Consider the following 15675-nt stretch of genomic DNA (forward strand, 5'->3'; position numbering starts at 1 on the left):
TCTCCACCTGCCTTGACTCTGTGAGGAACAGGCACAGAGAGGCAGGGACTCATGCCTACGCCCCACTCCTGAAGATCTCTCCCAAGCTAGCTCAGGACTTCCCTGGTCTTCCCATCCGGGCTTCTCTACGCTGCACGCGTTCCCCTGTCATTGTTTTGGTTTGTTTTGTTTTGTTTTGTTTTGTTTTGTTTTGTTTTGACACAGGGTCTCTGTTGCCCAAGCTGGAGTGAGGTGGGGCGATCTCGGCTCCTGCAACCTCCACCTCCCGGGTTCAAGCGATTCTTCCACCTCAGCCTCTTGAGTAGCTGGGACTACAGGCGCATGCCACCACGCTTGGCTACTTTTTGTATTTTTCGGTAGATACGGGGTTTCACCATGTTGGCCAGACTGGTCTGGAACTCCTGACCTCAGGTCGCCTGCCCACCTTTGCCTCCCGAAGTGCTGGGATTACAGGCCTGGGACTGAACCACCTCTCCTGGTCCCCCTGGCCTTTCAATATCGATTCCTTAGTTTCTCTTGCCCCATGGTTGAGAGTTGTTTGGGTGTTTTGTTTTGTTTTGTTACTAGTAGAAATGCTCTGCTGGTAGAAATCAGAGAGGAAACGAACTTAAAGATACTTAAAAATTGAACCTAACTTCATTTTACTTCGTTTAACGTTGAGAGGTAAATTTGTGTTGGTAGGCTGGGCTATGTGTCTGTAGGCCAGTAATTACCCTCCCAGCGTCCTGCAGGACTGTTGGGAAACTGTAATAAAATCTACGTGAAGTGACACAGTAGACATGCATATGTATTTTTTCCTTCCTTCATGGCTCAAGGCATGGACAGAGCCAGAGAAAGAATCCAGGTTGCCAGAATTTTAAAGCAGTGCTCTCATTGCTGCATCCGAAACTCATGTTTTCTATTTCTCTCTAGCCTCGGCCCCCACCTCCAGCCCCTACCCCATTCTCTTGCTGTTTCCAGTTTTTCTTCTTGTCCCTTGACCTTCTTTGACTCTCTTAGCAGCATGCCAGCCCCAAGGGAAACTCTGGGATGGTTCCTGGAACACACATTTAATCTAGACCCCCGACCCCGGACACACACACCCTGCATCTTACAAATAAGCTCTGTCTCTGTTCTTCAGTTCCAGGACCAGGCCAGGTGGCTTTGAGATTGACTGAGAGAGGCCGGGCACGGTGGCTCACACCTGTAATCCCAGCACTTTGGGAGGCCGAGGCGGGCGGATCATGAGGTCAAGAGATCAAGACCATCCTGGTAATGGTGGAACCCTGTCTCTACTCAAAGTACAAAAAAATTAGCCTGGCATGGTGGTGTGCGTCTGTGGTCCCAGCTACTCAGGCGGCTGAGGCAGAAGAATCGCTTGAACCCAGGAGGCGGAGGTTGCAGTGAGCCAAGATTGCACCACTGCACTCCAGCCTGGTGACAGAGCAAGACTCCATCTCAAAAAAAAAAAAAAAAAAAGAGATTGACTGAGAGTCATATCTGAACCAGAGCAGAAAGGAGAATCTGGACTCTAGCTTGATATGGTCTCCCAGAGACACTCCCTTCCCACAATTCCACTCAATACAATATATACTCATGAAACATTGGTATCTGCAATACTGAAGGAAATGTAGTGTCTTCAAAGAATGAAAAGTCTAGCCGGGAATTCCAGATGAATACTGATAAAAACATTATTTGATGCCGAGTATCATGACTTACACCTCTAATCCCAGCATTTTGGGAGGCCAAAGTGAGCAGATCACCTGAGGTCAGGAGTTCTAGACCAACCTGGCCAACATGGTAAAACCCCATCTCTACTAAAAATACAAAAATTAGCCGGGCGTGGTGGCGCATGCCTGTAATCCCAGCTATTTGGGAGGCTGAGGCAGGGGAATCACTTGAGGCGGGGAGACGGAAGTTGCAGAGAGCTTAGATTGCCTCTCTGCACTCCAGCCTGGGCAACAGAGTGAGACTCTATCTCCAAAAAAAGAAAAAATTACTTGACAAGAAAAAACATGGTCAATTTTTCATGAGAAGCACAGACCTCTATTTAGATAATTCACAAGGCAGATAGTTTAATTCGTTCTATCAGCTATTTACCGATCACTCGCTATGATGTGCTAGACACTGTGGAAGATACTTAGGAACTAGGAGACATATAAAAATTATCATACAAGGAACAGGGAAGAGTTTCATGAAGGGGAGAAAGAAAACACCATTCAGATACGGGGAAGGGGTGGAGAGTTTCCACACCCTCCAAGGGGTGCCACCCTCCAGGAACCTCCACGTATTCAGGTATCCAAGCTCCTCTTGGGTTTTTATGAAAGCCTCATAACGTCAGCATTCCTTCCCCCGGGGTAAAGGGTGGGAACCCCTCTGGGGAGGATCTCAAGAATGACCATGGGAAAGTTCAGGAAAGATTAGAGTCCTGCCTTGGGGCAGGTGAAAGGACAGCCGGAGAAGGAGTAGAGATTCTGTTTCCTGTGGCCTAACACGCAATATTATTACAAAAGACTATAACAAGGGCTGTGGGAGTTATGAGGCAGGAATCGTGGAGGAAAACTAATGTCTATCATAACAGCACAGCACTCAAGGTCCTCCCAATAGGGCCCCAGATTTCTTTCCCACCTGACTTCCACCTCCTGTTCCCTCCTCAACTGTGCTTCCGCAGACAGGCTTGGACACCACACTTCCCATACTCTTTCCTCTACCATCTCTGACCTTTAAAAATTTTAGTCCCTCTGAACCACTTCAGCAAATGAACTGAACCCAAAGAGGGGGTCATGGGAATCCCAGCTTGGAACCATCGGTCAGAAGTTTTGGAGGTCCAGACTTACAACTGGGTGTTGTTGGGGGCAGTCTTGGGGACTAAGCCTTCAACCTGTGGGATCTGACACCATCTTTCAGTGTCAGAACTGCATTAGAGGACACCCAGCTGGTTGCTGCATAGGGAAACACCCCCACACACACTAATTTGGTCACAACTCCTCTGCGTTGATTGTTGTGTGTGAGGGTAGAGGGAAAACGCTGTTATAGAGGATTGTCCCATACAAGCACCCAACCCAAAAGCCTTCCTGACAGCTCCAGGATTGGCAAAACCCTGTCTCTACTAAAAATACAAAAATTAGCTGGGCGTAGCAGCACATACCTGTAATCCCAGCTACTTGGGAGGCTGAGGCAGGAGAATTGCTTGAACCCAGAAGGTAGAGGTTGCAGTGAGCCAAGACGGCGCCAATGCGCTCCAGCCTGAGCAACAATGTGAGACTCTGTCTCAAAAAAAAAAAGACAAGATGTCCAATGTAATTTGAGTTTCAAATATAAATGGAGTGATTTGTAATGTATGCCCCAGGCGGCATGTGAGACATACTAAAAACATTTTTTGTTTGTTTTCTGAAACTCAAATCCCACCTATGTTTTATCTGGCAACCGTAGTTAGCATCAGCTATTGGAGGTGTTCCTGAATCCTCATGACTGAACCGGGCCTAGAGTAGGTCTCCCCAGCCATACTTCCAACCTGTACTCCCAAACAGATCCCACTGGAATGGTTCCTAAGGAGACAGGGATAATGCCGCTTTGGCCAATCTGTCCCCTTTGGTATGGGTGCCTTGGCCAGAGGCCTTTGGCCCTGCAGAAGCCAGTTTCTCCCATCTGTCTCTCATATGGCCTGTGAGAACCATGAAAAGAGGCTCTGATCTCTGTTCTCCCCCCGGGGCTCAGCAGCCAACATTGTTCTCTGGGCTCTATGTGTTCAATGGTGAAGGAATCGGCCCATACCCAGCTTCTCTGAGGTGCAGTCAAGGTATTTAGACAAAATATGTGCAGGAAACGGTGCCATAGAAGTTGACCACAGTGGGTGGCATTATGCATAAGAGGAATCTGAGATATGGTTTTTCGGCTCACAGTTTAAAACAGTACAGTGGCTCAGGCCTGGATTTCCCAGCACTTTGGGAGGACGAGGTGGGTGGATCACCTGAGGTCATGAGTTTGAGACCAGCCTGACCAACATGGAGAAACCCTGTTTTATTAAAAATACGAAAAACTAGCTGGGTGTGGTGGTGCACGTCTGTAATCTCAGCTACTCAGAAAGCCGAGTTAGGAAAATCGCTTCAACCCAGGAGACAGAGGTTGTGGTGAGCCGAGATCACACCACTGCACTACAGCCTGGGCAACAAGAGCCAAACTCCACCTCAAAAAAACAAAGCAAAAAAAACAAAACAAAACAAACCAGAAGGGCAGAACTCTAGGTTCCCACTCTCCAGAATAGTGAGTCTCTGAAGAGGCACTGAGCAGAAGTCAGGCATGTAGGTGAATTACAAAAAGGAGGCAAAGTGAGAATTGGGGTTCCTATCTTTAGCTGCAGAAATTCAAAACATGGTGAAAGGTATGACAGGAAGGCAAGTAGAAAGGACGTCGCATTTACTGAGTGCCCCAAATGTGATAGGTCTATGCCAGTTACTTTACTCGGGTTGTCTCATCTCATGGAACACTCTCAGCAACCGTGCAAGATAAGCACTATTATTCCCATTTCCCAGCTGGGAAACCGAGGCCCAGAGCGGTTAGACTACTCTCTAGTACATGGGCAGGCAGAGATTCAAACCCAGAACACGCCATCCAAAACCCATTTCCTTTCCATCACGCCATGCTGTCTGGCGGCGCACATGTGATGTGCACATCCACAGCTGTGCTGTGAGTTGAGTGCAGTTCGGAGTTCCCGGCAGCCTAAAGCTTCACGTTCCTTCCTGCCCTTGACCTACATTTGCTTCTCTGCCTCACCTGTTTCACGTCCCCCATGACTGGGTTTGGAGGGTGGGGATTGGAGAGGGATTGAGGCTATCTACACCAACCTGGGCACTTAATTTCCACCCTGCTCCCCCAGGCCTCATCCATGTAGGGCCTCTCCTGTGACCTTGACTGGAGCCCAGGGGCCTCCTAGGACTGGTTTGGTCAGGCCAGAGGAACTAAGCCTTAGAAAGGTTATTATTCTTTGGCCAAAATGCACCTTGGTCCTCTGCTGTGACAGCTCAAATGATATCTTCTGCCATGAGCAAGCAGCACAGTGAGGTCCCAAGTTTCTATATGAACCAGAGACTGAATTTCCCTGCATGACACAGAAAGAGAGGCTTAGAAGTGGGAGGGAATCTCCAGCCATTGCATAAAACCCAGGAGCCCGAACTCAAATTCTGGGCTTCAGCATCCCCGTCATCACATCACCAGGGCCTGTCCTGTAGTTACAGGAGTCTGACTTCCTGACACTCCAGCCTCACATGGCCCCATAAGCTCTACCGTGTCTACACAAAAGCTGCAGTTGTTGTAGTCCTCATCGGCTACAACAACTGCAGCCCCTCTTGCCCAGGATGCCAGCCTTGAGCAGCCAACATCTTTAAAGCACCTCCCAGAGGGAGGGAAGAGGGAGGAAGAAGACAGTCCCAGGGAATATAGCTTCAAGAAAATAAAAAAATTGTGGGACCTAGAGAAGGACCCAGGGAGACCCAGATGGGAGAATGAGCCCCTAACGCCTGTCACACAGCTGATTAGCTGTGAAGCCAGAAATAGAACCCAGGATTCCTGCCTCCAGGCTGGATGACTTGAACCCCTGGCACTTCTCCTTCAAAGCAATTTAACCTACTTGACCTACTTCTCTGAAGCTACAGGAAGAGCAGCCTGTGAAAACAACTCCCAAGCAGAGGAGTGGGTGGGTATCCAAGGCTGAAGGCTGCATCTGCACAACATGCAAACAGCTCCGGAGCCTGGGCGGCAAGATGGGCTTGGTTCACAAAGGTTGCTGGGAGTTGCCTTGGGCTGTAGGAGGGGCACGAGTGGAGGGGGTGGGTGGGGAGAGCTGCCTGCTGCCAGGAGAGGCCTGAGCGTCTGGAAAGAAAACTGCTGCAGGACAGATTTTGCAACTAGATTTTACCATGGTGTGAGCAGTGTTTGAGGTGTGAGCAGTGTTTGATGTTGAGGTTTGAAAGCACCAGGCAGATTTTCCCAGCTGCATCCACTTCATGGGCTTGGGTTTACCCTGTGTTCACCTTCTAGACGGGGGCCAGGTCACCTTCTTCAGCTGCCAGCCCCTATGGTCCCTGGAGGGGAGTCTCCATTCTTACACGAAGCTCAAATCCATGTCCACCTGCTTCTGGTCAGAAGCTCAAGCACGGCCATGCCCATGACCCAGACTCTAGTCTAGACCAAGGAAATTCTGCCTCCTTGTTGTCAGTGGTAGGAGGTACCTGTAGCCCACCCATGACCCCCGCCCCTGGCCGATCTCCATCCTGGGTGATACTTGTTCTCATTGCAAGGCCCAAGCCCACCGTCACTCTGAAGGACATGAAGGTCCATGCCATTTTTCTTTCGTGTCTTCTTCCTGCTGATCTGCATGACAGGGAAGACAAAAGAAGAGCTAGGAAATGAAGAGCTAGTTACATAGGTGGTCTCAAAAAGTCAGATCTGGCGCTCCTGGTCAGAGCTAAGGACATCTGCACCTCACCACAGCCAAGGAACAGGCTTTCCCAGAAACTGTCTGGCCAACAGGATCAAAGGATGGTTTAAACAAAATGAAAAGAGAGGGAGAAAAATGCCTCCAGGGCCAGGTGTGGTAGCTCATGCCTGTAATCCCAGCACTTTGGGAGACTGAGTCGGGAGGACTACATGAGCCGAGGAGTTCGAGACCAGCCTGGCAACACAATGAGACCCTGTCTCTACAAAAAAATTCAGATATTAAAAATAAAAAAATTAACCAAGCACGGTGCCTGTAGTCCCAGCTGTTAGGGAGGCTGAGGTTAGGGGAATCACTTGAGCCTGGGAGGTTGAGGCTGCAGTGAGCCATAGTGGCACCACTGCACTTCAGCCTGGGGAACCAAGTAAAACCCTGTCTCAAAAAACTAAATATATGAAAAGAAAAACGCCTCCAGGAAATTGTAAACCTGGCTAATAGAGAATACAAAAAGAACATGTGAGATGCTGAGTCCCGAAGACCTGAAAATTGGTACTGGCGTAGGAAGAGCCCAGCTCTTCAATAGGGCCAGATGCAACCTCTCCAGAGATGTTACCCTCGCCCGCCTAAGCCAAACCCTGACCTTCAGGCCTTATAGAGCAGCTGCCTTGTATGGGCTTTGGACCCTGATATCACCCCTTTCCCAATAATGCATGCTGCATTTTACATTCACCAGAGCCCCCTCAGCATTTGGCAGCTCTGTAGTTAAGGATCCCTGGCTGCGCCTGCTTTCCCCTTTCTGGACTCTTCTTGGCCACAGGACTCCTCTTTGATACTCAACCCCAATCCTCAGCTTCCAGATCTCTAGTTCACCCTCACTTTTCTGGCTCAAGGATGACAGCTGACCTCAGTCTCATGACGACAGTCCAAGGAAGAAGATGTTCAGCAATTCTCAGTGAACATAATGGAGAAGCTCAGACGTCCACACACCAACATGCATGTAGCAGACAAAATCGAGTTGAAGTCTGAGTCCCATTAGTATCTGACGTCTGGTCGGTTAGGCCTCACTCATGTTCTAAACTATGGCACATGTGTCTATTGAGAGCCTACGACATGCAAGACACGGTGAGGAGAGAATAAAAAGTCCCTGCCGTCCAGAAAACTCACAGCCCAGTAGAGAAGGCAAGTCAGGACAGCAAGATATACCTCAGAGAGAGAGAAAAATGGAGTCCTGGCAGAAGCCTAGGAGAGAGGCTCCACATGGGTGGACTGGGAGGGAGTTAGGGAAGGAGCCAGGCATGGAGACAGAATGGAACATGAGCAAAGGCAGGTGTCGGGAAGTCATGGCTATTTATAAAGAAAAGCAAATGGCACATTTGATAGGAACATATGCGAACTGAAGGGACATGGGGAGGGATGCAGTAAGAAAGGCAGGCTTTGGCCCAGTCCCAGAAGGCCTTGAGTACCTAAGGACTTTGGCCTCTATTCAGTGAGGAAGATTCTTCTGGAAGCTATGGGGAATCAACAGTGTGAGATGTTGCTAATAGGTGGGGGAAGGAGCAGACAGGGCTGACGTGTATGGAGCTAGGAGGTCCCTGGTGACCGGACACATTTCCTCACTGACTCGTGGCCGCCTCTTTCAGTAAGACGTTTCCTGGCATTGGGGGCATTGAAGATGCACAGCAGGGTCGTACAGAACAAAGTCTCTTCCTGTTTCCCAGGGAAGAATGGGAAGGGCTTATAAAATTCATCTTCATCCCCATACGTTCTCTTTCTCCTTCCCTTAGGAAGTGGTCCTTAGGATGGCAAGACATGGGCCATGCAAGCCTCCTACCTGGGAGGCTCCTTAGGCTTTAAAGGGTTCCATCCAGCCAGGGGAACAGGCTACAGCAAGCTGGCTCCTTATGGCTAACTGTGGCTGTCAGCTCATCGGCAAGGGGGAAATGGGTCCACACTGGTTTCCACATTGCCTAGCTTGGCACACTGGGTTTCCCACCCAGAGACTGGACACATAGAAGCCTTGATCAGGAATCAAGACAAGGAATTCATCAGTAATGTGCCCCGTGTCACCTCTCAGGAATCTAAGAGTGGCAGGAGGCAGCTGGATGAGATACAAACCCAGCCAAGAGAAGGGAGAACTCAAATAGTGACCTCCAGGTTTCAGGGCGATGAGACGGGGAGGGAGAGGGAAGAAGCAAGGAATGGGTATTTGTACCAGTACCCAGTACCCAGTGCCTGGTGCATAGGAGGTGCTCAGCACATACTTACTGAAGGAAGCATCTTTCTCCCTCTAAGCCTCACAACAACCCTGTGAACTAGATTGGAATTAGGAAATGCATTTTTAAAAGAGCCATTCCCAGAGTCACACAATAAATGGCAGAAGCAGGATTCCAGTCTAGGTATGCTTTTCTCCAAACTCTGTTCTCTTTCTTCTGTTTCTCACCAGATTGCAAGTAGCTAAGCCGCAGGTTGGTGATGTGGCAACAGATGAGGTAGCAGATGAATCTGGCCAATGTCACTGTTCAAAGAAGGTCACTGGGGAACTGAAGGTGATTCACAGAGGGCTTCCCTTCAGCTTGTGCCAGCAGCCCATGGGGAGCTTGCTACAGGGCAGATTCTTGAGCTCCATGCCAGACCCATGGAAGAAGGCTAGGTTCCGCAGGGAGAGGGAACTGGTGGATATGGCTGAGAGGAGTTGAGAGCAGGCAGCATAAGAGACTATAGAGCAAGGAGGAGGCTGTCACAGGATAAAGACGGGGAGTTTCCTTTAGTGGTGGTTAAGGGGACATCGCTAAGGGGCAGCAGAAATGCGTGCAACATGAGACTCTAGAAAAGGAGACAGGAGCTGGTTTTGTAATAAACAGATGAGAACTCGCAGCACAACTGAATATAGTGATGGGTATGTGGTTAAGGGCAAAATAATTCACAACTTCAGTTGACACAATAACTGTCAGTGAGAGGAGCCAATGGAGGAGGTAACTATTCACAATGGGAGTCTCAGGCATTGGGGAGTACCAGGGGGACAGAGTGTGTGGATGTTGTCACACTTTCACAGGACAGTATTCACCTATCTCTGGCTCAGGCTTGGCCCTCGTCTACTATGTTGTACTCACACTTCTTTGTTGTGTTGTTTTTTGAGACAGGGTCTCACTCTGTTGCCCAGGCTGGAGTGCGGTGGCACGATCTCATCTCACTGCAACCTCCACCTCCCAGGTTCAAGCGATTCTTGTGCCTCCACCTCCCGAGTAGCTGGGACTACAGGCACATGCCACTACACCCAGCTAATCTTCTTTATTTTTGTATTTTGTAGACATGGGGTCTCACTATGTTGCCCAGGCCAGCCTTGAACTCCTGGGTTTAAGTGATCCTCCTAACTTGGCCTCCCAAAGTGAAAGGATTATAGGTTAGAGCCAGTGTTCTGGGGCTGTACTCACCCTAAAAGAAAATGCACATTAAAATAATGCAGATGGTCAGACTAAAGCCTGGGAAAGGAGTGCTCAGGGAGCCTGACTTTGGTAATGAACTTGAAACAAACACCTCAGGGGGACAGACATCCCTGACCAGCAGACCCAGGTATTTCAGTATAATTGCCAGGTATGTTCCCATAGATGGATGCATCAGGTGATCAAGCTTAATACCTTTAGATAAACCTGCTAATTGTCTTTGTTCTTTTCCCTGGTTCACCACAATCTTCTGGTTATATTTTAGCTTCTCTGTGTGACTGGCAAGCCAGCCAATTTGAACATTTCAGTCCTGTATGTAGTTATATTTCTAACTGTACGTGGGCACTCTGGAAACATCCGTTTCTTGTGAATCTGCTTGATATAGCCCCAAGAGTGTAGTCACATCTGTCCATTGCTGACTTCACTGAAGCCTACCCACCGAGGATGTCCTGACTTTCAAATATTCAACTCTATTTCCTCTACTTCCTGTTTCTGTCTCTCTAATGAAGCAATAATTACAAAAAGGGATCTTGATGAGATATGAGTTTGATTCAACTCAAAGAAAATCATATGAGGGATTCCTTATATCTTGTTTTTGAAGATGGAGTCTTGCCCTGTCACCCAGGCTGGAGTACAGTGGTGTGATCTCTGCAACCTCCGCTTTCTGGGTTCAAATGTTTCTCCTGCCTCAGCCTCCTGAGTAGCTGGGATTACTGGCATGTGCCACCAAGCCCAGCGAATTTTTGTATTTTTAGTAGAGGTAGGATTTCGCCATGTTGGTCAGGCTGGTCTGGAACGCCTGACCTCAAGTGATCCGACCGCCTCGGCCTCCCAAAGTACTGGGATTACAGGTGCGAGTCACTGCACTCGGCCAAGAGTGGAACTTTTGAAAACATTTCTGACAAACTTATTGTAACTATGGAAATTCTAGAAACATTTACTTATTTATTTTTTGAGACAGACTCTCACTTTGTCACCCAGGCTGGAGTGCAGTGGCATGATTTCAGCTCACTACAACCTCTGCCTCCTGAATTCAAGCTATTCTCATGCTTCAGCCTCTCGAGTAACTGGGATTACAGGCATGCAGCACCATGCCCAGCTAATTTTTGTATTTTTTAGTAGAGACAAGGTTTCAGCATATTGGCCAGGCTGGTCTTGAACTTCTGACCTCAAGTGATCCACCTGCCTCAGCCTCTCAGATTGCTGGGATTTCGGGTGTGAGCCACTGCACCTGGACCATTTTACTTTCTTCTTCCCCAAACGTCTTGCTCCAAAATGACAGCATCATTTCTGACCAACAGGGCATTAAAAGTACCTCTTTCCCAAAACTATTCTGCGGTCTTGTCCCAAGTCACTTGCTATACAACCGGACACTGCCAGACACTCACTGTAAACTCTTACCTCAAGTTATCAATTCTTCAAGACAAAGTGGACAGTGAGATGAGCTATATGCTCTGCCCACCGAGAGGATGCCCTTTAGAACAAATCTGAATGGGGTTGTTAATGGATGTGGCTGGTAAGATGCTCCACATGAGGCCACAGATGTGGGCTGAGGAAGCGGCAGCAAGTGGCAGGAACTGGTGTATGAGACGTGTGAAAAAATTCTCTTTTATTGTGCCTCCAGGACCTACTTGAACCTGTTCTCACTGCTTTCTAGTAACCTGCTAACCACACTCAACTTTACGGTCCTGTGGCTCAGACATTACCAAGTCCACGATGGGTAACTCAACATCTCACTGGGACCGGATGCTCCGTGGGCGACATTCCATCTTTTTCAAGGCTCACTAGCAGGCCAAGAGTATCTCTTACAAAGGTAACAGCTGCTTACTGAAGAAGTCACAGATTGACACAAAACAATAAAGGTCTCCACAGTGATTCTCTTCATCAGGCTTGCCACAAGCTATGTTCTGCAGCCCAGTTTGCCATTGTTAACTCAAGCACTATTTGGATCCACTGGGTTGTTAAGGTCAAGTGGCTGAATCACACATGCTGCAACCTGGAGATTTTCTTTCTCTGGCCCCTCTGAAAACCAGGAAGCCTTTCAAGTCAATTGGCAAATGGATTGGAGATGCATACCAAACTGTGGTATGTGTTACCTGGACAGTCTAAAAAGGATCTTGCATGGCCTCCCAGCACTTTGGGAGGCCATGGCAAGTGGATTATTTGAGGTCAGGAGTTTGAGACCAGCCTGGTCAACATGGTGAACACCCATCTCTACCAAATATACAAAAATTAGCTGAGTGGTAGTGGCAAGTGCCTGTAATCCCAGCTACTCAGGAGACTGAGTTAGGAGAATCACATGAGCCTAGAAGGTGGAGGTCGCAGTAAGCTGAGATTGTCACACTGCACTCCAGTCTGGGTAAGAGAGTGAAACTCTATCTCAAAGATAAATACCTAAATAGGGCCGACTCTATGATTCACGCCAGTAATCCCAGCTCTTGGGGAGGCCGAGGCAGGAGTGTTGCTTGAGCCCAGTTCAAGATCAGCCTGGGCAACATGGTGAAACCCTGTCTCTACAAAATTACAAAAATTAGCCAGGGATGGTGGCATGTGTCTGTGGTTCCAGCTACTTGGGAGGCTGAGGTGGGAGAATTGCCTGAGCCTGGGAGGCTGAGGCTGCAGTGAGCCAAGATCACACCACTGCACTCTAGACTGGGTGACAGAGGGAGACCTTGTCTCGGGAAAAAAAAAAAAAAAAAAAAAAGTCTAAAAAGGCCCAGCAAAGCTTGTACCTCCTTTTTATCTCCTTTTTTTTTTTCTTTTTTTGAGATGGAGTCTTGCTCTGTTGCCCAGGCCGGAGTGCAGTGGCACGATCTCGGCTCACTGCAATCTCTGCCTCCCAGGTTCTAGTAATTCTCCTGCCTCAGCCTCCCAAGTAACTGGGACTACAGGCTCCCACCACCACACCTGGCTAAATTTGTTTTGTATTTCTAGTAGAGATAGGGTTTCACCATGTTGGCCAGGCTGGTCTCAAACTCCTGACCTCAGGTGATCCACCCACCTCGGCCTCCCAAAGTGCTGGGATTACAGGTGTGAGCCACCGCACCCAGCTGCTTATGCCTCTTTCTTAGTGATGAGATTAAAAGATGCTCAACCTAGTCTTCATTTTGTATGGGGTGTTCTGATGGGAGTTAGATCCCTACAACCTCTAGAAGCATCACTGATGCCTGCATCTTCATAGAATCTCTCTCCTTCCCATCCTCCTTTCCTTACTCTGACATGTGTTTTATCAAGGTGCTTTGGGTACCTGGAACTTCCGGATCTTCAGATCCTATCATCATGGTGTAGGATCAGTATTGTAGACTAGCATGATGCCTAATGGGATAAAAAGACACCCAGTAACCTGTGAATTTCATTCTTGTCCAGAGACAGAGAGATAATAATGCCAAGGAAGATGGCGTGTTGCTCTAATATTTCTCTTCCCGGTGAAAACAACCCTGTTCCTGGCGTTTTCTAATTCCTGAGATAGAGAACAAAGGCATTAGGGTTATTGCAGTCTTCCAAGTGCCACAGGCTCTATTAGGAGACCCCATCTGGAATAGCAGATACAAGAGCACTGAGGACCCATGCGATTTTTCAAGATCCAGCCAATTTCTCTAGTAGCCAAACTAAATAGTTAATGGAAATGTAGTATAACTCTGCACCTGGCATCTAACAAGATCCTGGTGATGATTTCCCTGGGGATGTAGTGTTGTTTTGACTGATTTTGGATAGGTAGGGGGAAGTACAGGTATTTTCAAATGGCCCTGTTTACATATAGGCTTTATTCCACAGGTCAGGAGGCCATTTCTGTGATTCTGAGGATGTCTAGTGGCTAATCATTTGTTTTGGTACTGAGGCACCATGATCAAAAAGCCTTGAAGGGGCCGGGCATGGTGGTTCATGCCTGTAATCCCAGCACTTTAGGAGACTGAGGTAGGCAGCTTGTTTGAGCCCAGGAGTTTGAAACAGCCTGAACAACAGGGCAAAGCCCCGTCTCCACCAACAAATATAAAAGCTAGCCAGGTGTAGTGGCTTGAGCCTGTAGTCCCAGCTACTCTCTGGAGGCTGAGGTAAGAGGATCACTTGAGCTCGGGCGGTGAAAGCTGCAGTGAGCCATGATTGTGTCACTGCACTTCAGCCTGGGCGACAGAGCAAGATCCTGTCTCAAAAACCAACCAACCAACAAACCAAAAAACAAAAAACACCCAAAACCAGAAAACAAAGAGAGGCTTGAAGGCCTGAAGTTTCTGATCATCATGCTGGCCTTGCTGCCTAAGAGGAAAGTCACATCCATGCCACCGGCAGTTAAGTGCCACCATTTAGCCTCTGCTGACCCGGGATCTATCCACTGCTGTTAAAATAAGGGGAACCATGGCAGCTGCAGCATCTCCCATCGGCATTCCTGGCCTACTTAGACAGTCACTAAAGCATTCTCAAAGATGCTGGTATTTTCTTCACTGGCTTTCTGGGCCACCTTGGGGACATAGAAAGAGGACATATGAATGCCCTCCAGTATTTCTGTCTTCCCGTGCCTTCGAATTCCTTCCTCAACATGACACCACTTTGTACCTCCACTGCATTTGGCATTGTCCTCCCCAGTGACTAGGTTTCAGGCAACCAACCAAGAAAATATTTAGAAACATTTCCAGCTACTTGAGTCAACCTGCTAAATCTGAATTTCTAGAAAGTATATCTGCAAAATTTTACTTTTTCCCTCAGAAGATCTATTCCTATGTATGTTCCTCCACATTACTGTAAATTAGCAAATCTTGGTGTGTGTGTGTGTGTGTGTGTGTGTGTGTGTGTGTGTGTATCTTGTCCAGTGTGTGCTAATCATTAACTCTCTGGTTGTACTTTATAATTGGCCCTCCTGGACATGCTGGTACCTACTCCTAGTTATAAGTTTGGAGATAATGAGGAGTGAGGGGAGTCAAACAGGAAGATAATTGGCTTCCTTTTGCAAGATAACTCTCTTAGGTGCATCTTCATGTAAAGCAATAATAGCCTCATTACACATAGGAGTAGGCTTTGTTTTGGCTGGTGATGAAGGCTTAGTGAGGCTCGGGGGCACAGAGTTCCCTGAGTTTTTCAGATATCCTCCTATTTTCTCATTCCAGTTCTCAAGCGGCAGTGCGGTCCCAATCAATGCTCTAACTTTCACATACCGGTCCTAGTGAGGCTAAAAATTCAGCTGACTTTGTAATTTGGTAATTCATGGAGTTTGGCTTTCAGTTACCTCTGTTCTGTAGCTGTGAGAAATGAGATTCTCTTTAGTATGATTTTAGAAAATGCCTGTGTGTTCATCTGTATTATGATCTGAAAATTTAAGGAGCTGAGCTTGTAATCTATTTTTGTTGAAGCAGACTAGAGCCAAGAAAAGAAATTAACACCACTCTGAAGGTTTGGGATTTCTTTTGACTTTCCTATAGTTTGCAGGGACAAATAGTTGCTTTTAATAAACAGTGATCTGGAAAATATCTTTTAATTTTTTTCTACCACTATACAATATCAAGCACATATTATCCCTACATACTAACTAAATTTGTACTGCTCTCAGTCCTAAGTAACTAGGTAGCCAGCTCAGATTCCCTCCCTCATCCATTTCTCCAGGGTTCTGTCATCTGCAACCATCTCCTTCTACCAGTTTCTCTGTACCAGTCAAGGTCTTTGGTCCAGATATCAGAAACTGACTCTTGTTAACTTCAGCACAAAAGAAATTTGCTGGAATGGTGTAAAGCAGTTCACAGAATCAAGGGGAAGTCTACAACACCAAGATCAAAACCTAGCCAAGGGCCAGGTGTGGTGGCTCACACCTGTAATCCCAGCACTTTGGGAGGCCAA

At 47.8% G+C, this 15675-nt stretch overlaps 1 long non-coding RNA gene across 1 annotated transcript in view; it reads right to left on the minus strand.

Annotated features, from left to right (window-relative positions):
- Positions 1–5412: 5412 nt before the first annotated feature.
- The window catches only part of LOC118147379 (uncharacterized), a 74561-nt gene continuing 64298 nt past the window's right edge, over positions 5413–15675 (minus strand). The window contains exon 6 of the long non-coding RNA XR_013526754.1: positions 5413–6348. This is a non-coding gene — a long non-coding RNA (uncharacterized LOC118147379). The remainder of the gene's footprint in view (positions 6349–15675) is intronic.

The sequence above is a fragment of the Callithrix jacchus genome, chromosome 14 (genome assembly GCF_049354715.1).
Source record: "Callithrix jacchus isolate 240 chromosome 14, calJac240_pri, whole genome shotgun sequence".
Classification (NCBI taxonomy): Eukaryota; Metazoa; Chordata; class Mammalia; order Primates; family Cebidae; genus Callithrix; species Callithrix jacchus.